Genomic DNA, 15,249 nt, shown 5'->3' with positions numbered 1-15,249 from the left:
TTACCATAACTCCGTCCTAGCCGTCACAAGTCACTCCCCACACCCCCCCTTCTCCCCCCCCCTTTTGTGAGACTCACTCCCCGCGCCTCACGCGGCCGCCTATATTCACTGTACCCTGAATACACTAGAATTAATTGTGTTGGCATTAATATCAGATAAGCAAGTATCCTGCGAGATACACATATCCTAGATAAGGTTTTATTTCTTGCTATATATCATGTTGTAATATCTGCTGACTTTGTCCTGTGTCTGACTGAGTAATATACGTGTACAGGTTGTTGCCTGGAGTTTTTGTGTCCTGCCTCTCTTTATTGCACTAGCTCCTGTCTCGAAAGAGGACCCCACTCCACGTTAGGTGTGTTAGGAAGAAGTCGAGCCTATTTACACCTAGCATTACAAATACCTATCCCTGTCGTCTGGGTGCACTCAAAACACTGACTATTCCTCTTCCCAGTGCCAAGGTTTGCTCCTGATAGCAAATCAGGGAGAACCCCTTTCAAAAGTGTACAGGCTCGTTTTTGTATCTCATATAATTTCTTTTGCTATTTTTTATGTTATTAGCTTGCAACGACGCTTTAATGTATATATAGCCAACCTACAATCGGGTGGCTTCATAGACGAATGTGGAATGTTCATTCAGACTGCTTCAGTTTCTTTTGTTTTCATAAGCCCAATCTATAGTTTCTTAGCCAGTTCTTGTAGATCCTTCCCTTTCCTGTGCATGCGAATCCAGAACCAAAATCTGAATATATCCCCCTGATGTTTTGTCCTATACCTCTGCTTCAACGTCTATGCCAGCTCGTAGTCACTCTGGCTTCCTTCATCCAGCTGTGCAAGGTCTCCACAGGAGAACGCTTAACCCCTCCATGGCCGCCGGCATCGAATGACGTTTAGCCGATAAATGGCCGCAGGCGTCATTTGAGCGCGGCCTATAAAAAACTGCAAAACTTTTTGGGAAGTGAACGAACGTTCTGAACATCTTCAGACTGCCCTACACTACACTTCCATACACCTCATCAAGCAGTTCAGAACCTGCTGCTGTGATGAGTGGATTTTTTATTTTTTTGCTTCTGGCCATACCTAAACAAGCACAACTACACCCATTATCTCGACCCAGGCAGAACATATGATCTTTGTCCTCTCTTGCAAAACACACACAACCACCTGATTACGATTATGAAATAATACAGGCTCATACAAAAAAGACATGATAATAAGTGAAAAATACATTTTTGTCTTGGTATCTTTACCTATTTGCTTAGGTTTGCTGTAATCATTTGATGCAGTGCAACTTGTAGAAAACTGTGAAAACCTTCGGGAAATGAACGAAAATCTGGGACATGAGACTGACCTTGACTCCAGCCTCTCACATATCATCTGTCCGTTCACCACCTGCTGTCGTGACGAGTGGATGTACGATTTTTTCGCTCGTGGCCATGCCTAAAAACACATAGTTACACCCATTATCTCGACCCAGACAGAAAATACAACCTTTTTCCTCCCTTGCAAAACACACATAACCACCCTGTTTACGAGACAGCAATATATATTGCGAAAATAACAAGGTAAAATTATAAAGAACGTAAAATGATAGAGAAAGATGAACGTGTTATTACGGAAAAAATACGTTTCCCCCGTCTGTAAACATATTTATTTCTGCTTTGTATCTGTATTCGTAATAATCAGACTTATTCTTAGTTCTGAAACTGCATTACGATTCTATTTTTAGCCATGCTCGTGGTGTGGGAGCTCGAAGTTGCGACTCAACTTCCGTATTGCTAATCGGATCAGACCCTCCATTTTATTCTCCTGTGGCAGAGTCTAGCCTTCGAGGACGTGCAGGTTTCTCATTTAGGACCGAAAATTCAACTCTTTCGCTCCCTTTTCCAAGCATTGGCACAACGATAACGTAAAAAATAACTCGAAACTACCATAAACATATTTTATATCAAAAAAGGTGAAAAAGTATTCATTACAATTTATTTTTCCAGCCATTCCCAACAGAATATGTACTGAAATCATTCGATATCATCATATCATAGTTATGCGCAACATTTCAGCACCATTCGTATTGTTTGGGGGTTAAAAAAAATAACAACACCTGCCCAGTTGCGTTGCGGCAGCACCCCTGGGCAGCGGATATCAGTTGCCGATATTTCTGCAACTTCTGTGCTCCATTGCAAGCCACGAAATGCGTCTAGGAAGAGCACTGTTAGGTGCACTGAACTTTCTCTTCAATATGACAAAAAAAAAATCAATTTTCGAAACTTCAGAGAATGGCCCCGGCGTCGGCCTGGCGTGCACAGAAAATTCCGGGCCTTCAGCCATGGAGGGTTAAGGCTGGTGGCCAGCTGAACCACACCCTGAAAGTCACCCCATCCATTCTGACTGGGCAAGACCTCAAACTGGGCATGAAAAAACTCCCAAGATACCTTGCCTTTAACCCGCCCCATCCTGGCAAATTTTTAACCAATGACCTCCCCCAATCCTGGCAGATTGTTTTTTTTTTTTTTTTTTTTTTTTTTGCTAAAACCTCCACTTTTTAAGAGAAACATGGTAAATTTATAGAGAAATCGCTCACCTCTGGTTTAAATGCTGATACAGTCACACTACCCTTACCTGAATGTGTTTTCTATGGGGCTGGCTCCAGAGAAAACGTGTTCTATTGGAGGGGTAACTATTCCAAACCATTCATAATTGGTATTTATTTATTTATTTATTTGGTACAGATTTATATGAAGTACAAGAGTATATTGGTTTTCACACAGTAATATAGGCGATATAAGCATTGTTTCACTCACCACGCACGTCAACATACCGCACCTTTTTTGGCGACATTACCTGATCATCATTTCTGAATGCTTCTTCCTCTAACACTACGTAAACTTTGTCCTCCACATTGTCATTGACTGGGGAATCACTCTGGCACTGAATTTCGTACTGTATTGCGACGTGTCTTTATTGGCCAGGCCACTGGTAACAGGTGAGCTGCCAAGACAATGGCGTGCAGGGGGGTGAGGTCACACAGGGTAAGGCATTGTCCCCACCTGGCATCAGGTAGAGGAAGGTGTCCCATGTATACGTACAAAAAATCACACGCAAAATTTGAAAAATGTGCAAATGACGGACCTTGCAATTGCAGCGCGTTTATATACATCAATGGGTGTCACAGTGATAAAACGTTAAGATGTATATATACGTCAACAGGATGCAGTGGGTTAAAATCCTGAAGCTTTCTCTTTACTGCCGTGAGCGTACTGCTTTGTGTGACCCTACTGTTACTCACACGGACATGTTCAGAGGTCTTGGGATTCCTAATCTCACTGCCCCCCTCCCCACACCTGTCACTAAGGGGTGTGCCGGGTGCTGACTAACAACCAAACATTGTTATTCCACTTTGTTTCTCACAAAGTGGAATCTTGGGTTAGATCATGTCCGTCTGTCCATATGTCCATTAGTTCATGTGTTCGTTCATCTGTTCCACACTGTATCTCAGAAACCATTTGTTGGAATTTTTTCATATATTGTATGATTGTAGGGCCATATAGAATGTTGATGCAAGTCTGTTTGAAATTTTGAAAAAAAATCATAGATGGTCGACTTATGATCATTTTTTTTATTCTTGAAACTTAAAATCCTTTACATCTCCTTTACTTTAACAGATAGGTCTCTAGGTTGTAATGAAGTGGAATATAGTCTCTTTGAGAGAGGCTTGTTTGGTTGAGAATTTGACATGTTACTTCATTGTGTTTCACTTATCACTTTATCCTCCACTATACAGGAAACCTCTTCCCTCACATTTTTTTAACTGGTCGCTTATTCCCTCTACCTTGCTGTTATTATACCTCTCACTTTATCCTCCACTACACGGGGAACCTCTTCCCTCATTTCTCTTACCTGATTACTTGTTCTCTGTACCTCACTATACACAACCTTTTGTTGTTACTTCAGTTTCTTGGTCGTTTCCTGCAGATCTCCATACCGCCACTAATATTCCTTCTGAAACTACCTATTCAAAGCCCGGCCTCTCTTCAAATTCCTCTCGTAGCTGGTGAAGCTCCTGTCTCTGCCGAGTTAGCTGTTCTAGTCTTGCTTAATATTGTTCTTGGATTTTTTTTCTTCTAAATATTTCTCTTGTTCTTGCTGTGCTCTTAATACTGCAAGAATATCTTTCTTTTCTTCTTCCTGATATTTCTTTTGTTCTTGCTGTTTCTTTTGTTCTCAATATTTCGTTTGTTCTTCTTGCTGCGCTCCCAACAGTGCAAAATTAATATTTCTTTTTCTTTTTTTTTTCTTTTTTTTTTACTTGTTAGGTTCCAGACACTATGAGTATATCTGCCAGAGACATGTTTGCCGTGTTGGCAGCCTGCTTACATGTCACCATTTCTCAAACGTATCCCCACTCTTGACACCAATTGTTACATTGTAGGGTTCGTTGATACACTTGCAAAACAGTGACATTACTCTCTCACACTACCCCTGCCCTCCCCCACTACTACTCACTCACAGTCCATTCACTGACTGCCTGACTCACACTTATAGTCCAGTAATTAAATGGCAGAGGTTGGACAAAATTGCTTTATTTTGTTTCTCAACTGATTCTGACAGGAAATTAGGTCTACTAGCCAGGATAAAAAAATCTACCCTGATCTGCTCACTGCTAATACCCTAAATTTGCCTTAATCCAAGATGGCCACCATCGCGGGTATTTAATTCCAAAAATTGGCACATCTTCCAAATGAATAGAGCTATGAATGCAAACAAAGTGTCTAATCCTATGTTTTGGGGGTCAGGGAATTCATTTATAGCATTTTTAATAAGACTGAGATGTTTCTAAAGCTTAAATGTGACAAGACTCCCTGACTGCATGACACATTTAACTAAATCAGCTAGAAAACTCAAACTACCTATAATCTACTCTACTTGAACTTATCCACATCATATATGTCGAACTTAATCTAACATCCTGAGAGAATAGTCATCCAGAGACTCTGCTTCCTGTTCACTGCATCACTGGTGCAGGTGATTTCCTTGCTATGACCACAAGTCAGTGTACAGGGCATGATCTAACCCAATGAATTAAACAACTTAAACTACCTATGTCTAGTCTACATGAACTTATCCACATCAAATTCCCAAATCTAACACTCAGACAGTCTAATCATCTAGAACCTCTTCACTGTTCACTCCAGCATTGGTGCAGGTGATTCCCTTGCAGTGACCACATGCCAGGGTGCACAGCAGTCCATTCTTGCGGCAGGAACAGGTGTTTTTGTCGCACTTGCCGTGGCAGTTGCATTTGACTAGCTTCAGCAAGGATGCTGGAGCAGCATCCCTCTGCATCTTCACTGGCTTGAGCTTTTCCACATTCTGGTCTTTGTGGAGCAACCAGCCTCACTTGGTTGGATCAAGAATATTGCCTATCCAGGTCTATACCTGATGGTACACTCGGTAACTATGGTACTTGGCTGCATCGCAAGTGGGTGGGAGAGATTCAGGAGGCAGATAGACCGACCTGGACGCCACCTTGCTACTGAACCTGGCTGCTTTTTCAAAGTCAAGGCTATTTCCAGGCTTAGTGTTGTACAGGACTTCTAGAGAGGCCTGGCCATGCTTGTTGACATCATCGTGGCTTTGATTTGGCTTCATGAATAAGCTGGCGTGGTCCTTGAGCTGATGGCATTTGCTCATTGCCATAACCTTCCCTATGCTGCACGGCCTCGACGTCGTATCACACCCTGTGACGGCATGTAGGAAGAGCAACGATGCAGTAAGGTTAGGGGCTAGATGATCTTGAAGGATCCGGATGTTGAGGATCTTGCTGGCTGTCTGTAGGAAGATGACATGATGTCTGGGACTGAGATGGTGCAGCAGCTGGACCAGCAGGTCGGTGTCGTCCCCAACAACTGCCACTGATCTCCTCTTGGCCATGGTACATGCTGTTGACACAATGTCGTAATCAGCATCACCAGCACTGTGGTGGAATTCAACTCCAGCTTTCTCCAGCTCACTGCCAATGAAGTACAGAAACTTCTGCTTGTACCTGGGGTGTGCGAGAAATGCCTTCTTCTTCATGGTCAGCTGCATTTCTGGCTTGAAGTCAACTTCTGCTTCGATGTCGTTTGAGCTGGAACGTCTCTGGTGTGCTTCATCCTTGGTAGAGGGACCACTTCCATAACCATCAAATATGACAACAGCATGTCTGTAGTGGCGATGTACATACTGCACATACAAACTGGATAGATTGGCATATGTTGTCTGGTTGGGCCATGGCAGCCGTTGCAAGAGTGCACCACCATCAAGGACGTACACCACATCATCTGGACATCGACTTACTACACAGGATGGTACCTTCTTCACGAGGCCTGTCTGGAGACTGGCCTTGTCTGGCAGACGCATCAGGAGACTGTTGTCAAACAGAGCTGTGGGGTAAGCTGACAACTCGTATGTGAACAAGCTTTCTGTGTCAACAGTCTCTGTTCCTGCCACAACAAGGCGCTGGAACAACTGTTTCGGGTCGATCTCCAGGCGTTCTCCTTCAACGGCAATGTAAGTTGAGGCAGCAAGTGTGGTGACCTGATCTTTCTTGCAGAACGTGTGCTCTGCTACCGATTTGCCCTGCATAGATTTCAGTATGGCAGGTATGCAACATTTGAATCAACAGAACGCATATCCTCTGAAGTTGGATACTCCTCTTTATGACGTTCCATGGACTTTATCTCTGTTCTTATGAATTTCCCAACAGTTTCAATAAGTCTGTCCATATCGGAGAGTTCTTTCATTTCACTTGCTCTGTCCTGGGCTTCTTGAATGATGGATTTAACATTGGACGTCAGAGTGACGACATTAGGGCGTTGTCTGACGGTGGTAATTGACACCCTTGCTCCATAGTGGTTCTCCAGCTCTCGCTTCAGTTGCTTGGGGGTGTAGATTTCCTCTTCGGTCATGCCACTCTCTCTGAGCATAACTTGGTACAGGTCTTGCAATGTGATGGTTTCATCGTCGTTCTTTTCCAGAAAACCAATTGCATATTGAATAGCACCAACTTTGGATGTGCTTCTAGGTCGACCAACTTTTCTTCTCTTGGTGGAAGAATTGCATTCTTCAGATGCAAATTCCGGAGGGGCCTTTCCCTTCATGAACAGGTCCTTGCACGTGTGGTGGTATAAGGCCTCTTCAGCTGGTAGATCATTTACCACTGAGAGACGAGACTGGACCTTCAAGGCCCAATCATCCTCTCTTGTGGGACAGTGACTTAGAATGTTCTCTTGAAATCCTAGAGTCATAGCATGACTGTATCTGTAACTAGCTTTGGTAGGATTTTTCTGTGCAAGAGACATTTCAACAAACACTCCACAGAAGAGGCAGTGGGTTTTGAAATCAAAGACATTTTCCTCAGCTGATCTCAGGTTTGCCTTGACCACTTCGGAAGAATCACGCTTTTTGGCAGATTTGATGGTTTTGGGATTTGTGTGCTTGCTGCTGCATACTTTGTGCACAAGGATATCATGATTTTTGTCAAAAACCAAATCTGGGACATCTAAGTTTCTCTCTTTGTTCGCTTTGTTAATGCCAGCACACCCTTTCTCTGTCAGTTTGACATAGTCATTGGATTTGTCAAGGTCAATCACTTCTCTGCAGATGACACACGCCATCTCTGTTCAGTCTTTAAGTTAGTTCATCTATCCTCCACCACAAATATGCTTTTATTCCATGCACATGCAACCTGTAGAAATTAAACGAAAGCCATTTACAATCTAGAAACATTTCAAATAACGACAGTGAAGGCATGCTGTGGATTACAAATAAGGCAGAAAAAAGTAGAATAATATGACAATTTTTTGCACAAAATTTAGAGTATGATTGCAATTATCTGCCAATAGGTCACATACAGACAAATAATACCATAATAAATGAACTCCTTGACCTGAAAAACATAGGATTAGACACTTTGTTTGCATTTATAGCCCTATTTGTTTGGAAGATATGCTAATTTTTGGCATTCGGTACCCGTGACGGCGGCCATCTTGGATTAGGGCAAATTTGGGGTACTAGCAGTGAGCAGATCAGGGTAGATTTTTTATCCTGAGTAGTAGACCTAATTTCCTGTCAAAATCAGTTGAGAAACAAAATAAAGCAATTTTGTCCAACCTGAGTGGATTTTTTTACTTTAATTACTGGACTATTACTGATTATCGAACTGATTACTCCATCCATCACTGATTAGCTCTCACTGTCTTTCTCACTAACTCTCTCCGGACTCTCTGTCACTGTCTGTCTGCCTCTAACTTCCTGACAGACTCACTGACAGTTCACTGATTGTTTCGGTGTTCACTGGTGAGTGTCCATTCCTGACTCTGTGACTCTCACTGTGTGACTAACTCTCACTCACAAAACTGCCACTGCCACTGCCACACACTATTTCACTTTGTCCATTACTGACTAAAACTGAACTGTCCTGGGAGCAAGACTGTAATTAAATACCCCCGACTCCATCTAGCACTACAGCCCAGAACATCCAGATCCTAGGACAGAGCTCTCACTTTCCAGCACAATAATGCATATTCTACAGAACTGTAGAGCCTAAGAGAGAAATCACATTTTTCTCACACAAAAATGCACTTAAAGTAACAATATACAGTAAAAATAATGAAAAGAACTAATTCCTAAGGTAACAGAGGACGTAAACAAAACGGACATTAAAAATCTCTAAAATGTTCCTCACATCATCAGGTATATTCATTGACCTGATCCATAAGCAGAACACTTAATTTCTAGACTGTTCCTCACGTCACCAGATATAAATCACTAACGTAATCCTACTGACACAACTTTAATATCCGAATGTGTGCATTTCTCGCATTTTCGATATGGCTTTAAAGATGGAATAAGATATTTCTGAAATGTCAGCCAATACAGATACAAACTTCACCATGACGTTTGTGTTCTACTTAGTGATCCCATTCCTAATACATATTGCTACACCATAGTGTTCATGGATATATTGAGCACGATGCATTGAGAAGCCAGAATATTAATCAAAGACTGTGCGACACTTCAAGATATTATTCCTACCTGGCAAAGCTGAGGTACACTAGCAAAACATGGTGACTTCTCTCTCTCTCTCTCTCTCTCTCTCTCTCTCTCTCCGTAGTCCATTGCTTGGTGGCTCCTGATTGACTTCCTGGCACAAGCACACAACTGTGCCCTAGGTATCTTCTTAGGACGAAGTGAAACGTTGGCTATGGTGGCAGGCTCTTCTTCCAGCGCAGGGTCAACCAAAGTCCTGCCCACCATCACACCCTCTTCTATAATGCTTTGGCTCATGTGCCCCAGCAATTCCAGGGCAGTGTGCAGCTTGCCATTGTTCAAACAGCGCAGCAGCATCTCTGACTCATGAGGGACAATCGAAGTCCACCTGGTCATCACCACCGATATCCATGCACCATGACCTTCATCAGAACATTCCTTCCACCTAGTAGCATTTGCATCGAATGGAAGTCAAGTAGGTAGCACCAGAACACCAGGCAGTTCAAGCCCACGATTCTTGGGTCCTTGATGTCGGCAGCACACACGGTCAGGGTTTCTTCCCTTCCTCCGAGTTGCATCCCAACACCCACTGGTCCCCCAAGCTCAATGCAGTGCCTTGCGACTCCACATAGCCGCTACAAAGTCTCTGAAAGCTACTGATAATCCACCAAATCAAGCCACACCAAAGCCTTCTCTGATTCGATGTTGACGAGCGCCATGCCATTCCACACAGTCACTGCAAGGACTGTCTGTGGAAGCTGCCAATGACCCACCACATCTAGCCACACCAAACTCTTCTCAGATCCTGTGTTGACGACCACTGGGCATAGTACTCCATCAGTCTCACTATCCCCTTTCATGCAACTGGCACCTAAGGGGTATGCTGGGTGCTGACCCTCAACCAAACACTGTTCAAGGACTTTGACCCTGTTACTCATTTCCTGTATTTCACGTCTCACATTATCCTCCACTTTGCAGGAAACCTCTTCCCTTATTTTTTTTACCTGGCCACTTATTTTCTCCACTTTGCTGTATACCACCTATTGCTGTTACTTCAAATTCCTGGTATCATTCTGCAGCTCCTCTCATAGCTGACATAGCTCCTGTCTGTGTTCACGCAGCTGTTCGTCTGGTCTTGCATAGTGTTGTTGTTGGACTTCTTTTTCTTTCCTAGATAAATATTTTGTTCTACACATTTCTTTGTTTTTTTCTTGATATTTTTTGTTGTTCTTGATAATATTTCCTTTGTTCTTGCTCTGCCTATTGATATTTCTTTTGTTCTTCTTTATATTTCTTTTGTCTTCTTGCTGTGCTTCTTGATATTTCTTTTGTTCTTGCTGTGCTATCATCACTGCGAATATATCTCTCAGAGATAGGTCCGCCGTTTTTCCACACGTCTGCATATCGTAAGATGTATCCCCACTCCTGATACCAAAATATTACATAGCAGGGTTTGTGGATACATCGAGTACAATGCATTGTCAAGCCGGAATGTTAATTAAAGGCTGCTCAACATTTCAGAGTTTTATTCCTTCCGGACAAAGCTGACATACATGACACTAGCAGAACACTGTGGATTTTTTGTCACTCACGCTACCGTTGTCTTCACTCACTACAACTTGCCGTCCATTCACTGACTGACTCTCACTGACTGACTGCTCCTCCCAGAAGATGGGACAGCCGTTTAATAACCCCCGACTCCACCACTAGAACAGTACAGAGTATTCTAAACCCCAAGAGAGAATTCACAATTTTCTGTGCAATAATGCATTTAAATATAAAATACACAACACAAGATTGACAAGAACTAATCTGAAAGGTAAGAGAGAAAGAAAATCAAGCAAACTTGTAGATTCTGGAATGTCCTTCACTTCTTCAGATATAAACCACTAACCTAATACTATGACAGAGCAATGTATATGTCAGCATGTAATGGCTGACACACACACACACACACACACACACACACACACACACACACACACATATATATATATATATATATATCTATATCTATCTATCTATCTATCTATCTATCTATATATATATATATATATATATATATCTATCTATCTATCTATCTATCTATCTATCTATATATATATATATATATATATATATCTATATATATATATATATATATATATATATATATATATATATATATATATATATATATATATAGCCACTAACCTAAGTGAATATATATATATATATATATATATATATATATATATATATATATATATATATATATATATATATATATATATATATATATATATATATATATATATATATATATATATATATATATATATATATATATATATATATATATATATATATATATATATATATATATATATATATATATATGCCATCCAGGCACCAGAAGTGATTAGAGTGTGGAATATTGATCGACAATGTGGAGAAACTTGGTAATCAAGAAAAGAAAAAAAAAAAACTGTTGAACCTACTATCAAGGTCAAAGCTAAAGCAGGCAAGAGTAGAGGTAGCTACAGTATCCAAGTTGTGGAAAGGAAGCATTATTTAGGCAATAAAGAACTTCGTGCTGACCCGAGCATCACCATCAGGAGAGCGAACAAGACTGCATCATATGTTATACTGACTCAATGGAATATCTACAGAAACTCGATTCCATCCTAAGTGATGAAACTAAGTTCAGGAAGTTAGACCAAGACCCAACAGAAGGAGTGAAGAAGAAATTACACAAGATCATCAAAGTCAATAATGCGAGCACCAATAGACTTAAGCTGAACAAAGTACCTGGGGACTACCAGCCTGGATACTGTTATGGGAAAATGCCCCGTAATTTCGCAGATTCGTACTCCCACATACCATCTCGTGGAAAAACAAGGTGTGCTACTTACAACCTACGTACCCTCAAATTATAGCCTCGCCTCAGCCCCAGATTTTCTAGATTTTCCCAAGATCAGTGACACACCTGGAATTTTGGCTCCCCTTGATATGGAGTCACTTTTCACGAATGTTCCAGTTGACCGAGCCATTAAAAATTTCCTCGACAGAGTGTACAGGAATGAAGACACTCCACCTTGAACATACCTGAAAACATATTGTTACAGCTACTAAAGTGTTTCACGAAGGAAGCCCCTATCATCTGTCCAGGAGGTATTCGTTACTGCCAAGTGGATGGAGTTGCAATGGGGTCGCCTATGGGGGTCAATTTTTGCCAGTTCCTTCATGGGGAGCATTGAAGACCAGATATTTGCTGAGGTGGAGAAACCTGATATATATACTGCAGATAAGTGTAAAAGAGGAGAATGAGATAGAAACCCTTTGATGTCGCTTTCAAGAGTTGTCTGGACTACGTTTCACAGTGGAGGAAGGCAACAACGGGATTATGCTCTTCCTTGACATACTAGTTAACCATCAAGAAACATCATTCTGTACCACTGTTCATGTGAAGGCTGGCAACCTAAGCCACTGCCTCAGTGGTGACAGTGAGTGCCCCCACAGACACAAAGACCTCACTATAGGTGCTATACACATAGGGCACTTACTCACTGTAGCAGCTGGAAACAAATCATTCAAGAAATTAAGAGAGCTTCTAAAGTAATGACCAGTAATGGATTTGCCAACATGGACATTCAACGAGACACGAGAAGAAATATGGAAAAGTGGTACACCACCAGAGGACATCAAACTGAAAGAATCATGAAGCAAATCATCAAACGGAATATTAAGCCAACCAATCCCAGTGCAAAAGTGAAGCTAATCATCTACTACAAATGTAAGAAGACTAGCCAGTTACTTCTAAGGAACAGCCCACGTCAGGAGGAGGATGCCCTTCAGTATTCACATGCATGTAGGTACACCTGTAAAAGAGGGAACTGTGCAGCCCTCCCTTCCACCTATATAGGCATGACGACGATGAAGCCAGTCAGTTGACTGGCCAGCCACAGATATGCAGGAGCCCCTAAGAACCATGTGCAGCAGAAACACCGTGCCTTGAAAAGAACATAGAAGTTTTTGGCTAGCTGTAGTAACAACCGGCTCTCTATACTTGAGGCATCGTATATCAAGGAGACTAACCCTTCAATAAGTGTCCACGCCCAAAATTTACAAGTATAGCCAAGCATGAGAGCTGCAACAGGCCAGAACACAGGCCCAACTGATGACGTCAGTCACCAGAACCCAACAGCCAAGCAGAGTGCAGCAACTTAATTAAGTCTCACCTCTGATTCGCCACCCAAGTATATAAGATTCTCTACTGACAACTGCTAACCATTCCTGTCAGGACTACAACCTGAGTAAGACCTTCCCTTTTCTAAAGAAGGCTCTGGAGATCCGGAATTCTGGAATCCGAAGTATAACAACTACATCATAGATGACACCACGTGGACTGTGGGCATGGCCTTCTACGTAGAAATCATCGCTAGGCATCAGGGAGTAGCAAAACGAGCCATTAGACAGCAGGAAAGCACTGCAAAAAAGAATTAGGTAATGCTGAGCTTGCAATCACCTTTAATAAAGTAAGCCTTAGAGAAACTCTACTGCCTGTACTGTATATACCTTCAGTATATCTTTCTATCTAAATCTATCTGTCTGTCTGTATCTATCAATCTCTCAATCTATCTATCTACCTCTCTCTCTCTCTCTCTCTCTCTCTCTCTCTACAGAATATATATCATCAGTCGTTTGAGTGTCCACTGCAGGACCGGCCCATCCCAACCAAAGTGGGGACGATACAGCCTATGTATCTCTACCAAGTGGCTTAGGCTGTCTGGTGGAGACTATATGTAGGGTGAGAAGTGCTTGTAAGTGTAATTGTTGTGTTGGAGTGGCTTTGAATGTGTGTGTAGTCTGTGAACCAAGTGTAATCGGCCCAAACAAGCCGACTGGGTGCAAGCATACTTCATAGTATGCGACACTGGTTCATCCACAACACCCCTTGTGTCCGCCAAAGCAGTACATGGTCAGAAGAACGTTCCCAAAGTTTATTACCTTGGTGGGGCGCAAACCCTCGTTCTTCAGTGTATGAAAATGTACACTTTACCACTAGACCACAGAGGCTCCTCTCTCTCTCTCTCTCTCTCTCTCTCTCTCTCTCTCTGTGCTGTGTGTGTGTGTGTATATATATATATACATATATATATATATATATATATAAATATATATATATATATATATATATATATATATATATATATATATGACATTTATTCGAAGCCCACTGCTGAACAAGGGCCTCACCCAATCCTCTCCACAGATTACTTGGCTGAGCCAATCTCTACCAGGTTTTGTCAGCGGACTTCTCTATCTCATCTCTTCACCTCCTGTCTGGCTGTTTTCTGCTACTCCTTCTCTCACATTGAGTCCAGTCACTCAGCCTCTTGCATCATTGGTTACCATATTCATTACTCCTGTTATATGACTTACCCATCCTGCTGTAATATCTTTTGGTTTAGTATGCTTTCTCACCCAGGTTGATCTCTTTCTCACTTTCTTATAGATATTCCCAGGATTGGCCTTCTATTTCTGTTTGTGAGAGGATAGATTGTTTTCCATTGATTTTGTCAGTTGCAAGGTCTGGTAACAGTACATAAAGAAATAGCTTTGATTATACATTCATTTTCTACTTTTCGTTTCATATGTAGTGGCAAGCTACATTTTATGATGTCTCTGTGTTTGCTGTAAGCTTTCCGTCCATCCGTAGTGTCTTTTTATTTCATTTTTATGGTTGTTCATTAGACTGTATTCCTTAATTTCTTCAAGAATTTTTTCGTTTATTATGATAACACTTTTTGGCGTAATTGCTTGGACCTGTACCATGCTAGCAACGTAGATCTACGTCCCCTTCAGAAACGCCAGTGATGTAGATCTACGTCCTGCGGCACTAAGAAGTGACTGGTGGCAACCGAAGTAAAATGGAAGGTAATAATGTTTCCCGCTAACATCAAACATTTCTCCACTACACTTACAGAACTGATTTAGGAGCATAGGAGGCGAGTGAGACTTCACAGGCTCACAGCCGCTCTGCTCTGTCAGTAACCCTGAAGATTTCAGAGGTCGAGTGGCACCAACCTAACTCGATTCAACCTACTTTCTGGCTTTTGTGATTACTTTTATTGGTGCCAGGGATCTTATATTGATGTATTAAGCCCATTTACCCACAAAAAAAAAAAAATCCAATATCTATTTACAAGCTCACAGACTCTGCTCTTTCAATAACCT

The sequence above is a fragment of the Coenobita brevimanus genome, chromosome 67 (assembly GCF_032717465.1).
Source record: "Coenobita brevimanus isolate Jiangsu-jjx chromosome 67, ASM3271746v2, whole genome shotgun sequence".
NCBI classification, from domain to species: domain Eukaryota; kingdom Metazoa; phylum Arthropoda; class Malacostraca; order Decapoda; family Coenobitidae; genus Coenobita; species Coenobita brevimanus.
Note: the sequence above shows the minus strand (reverse complement) of the source record.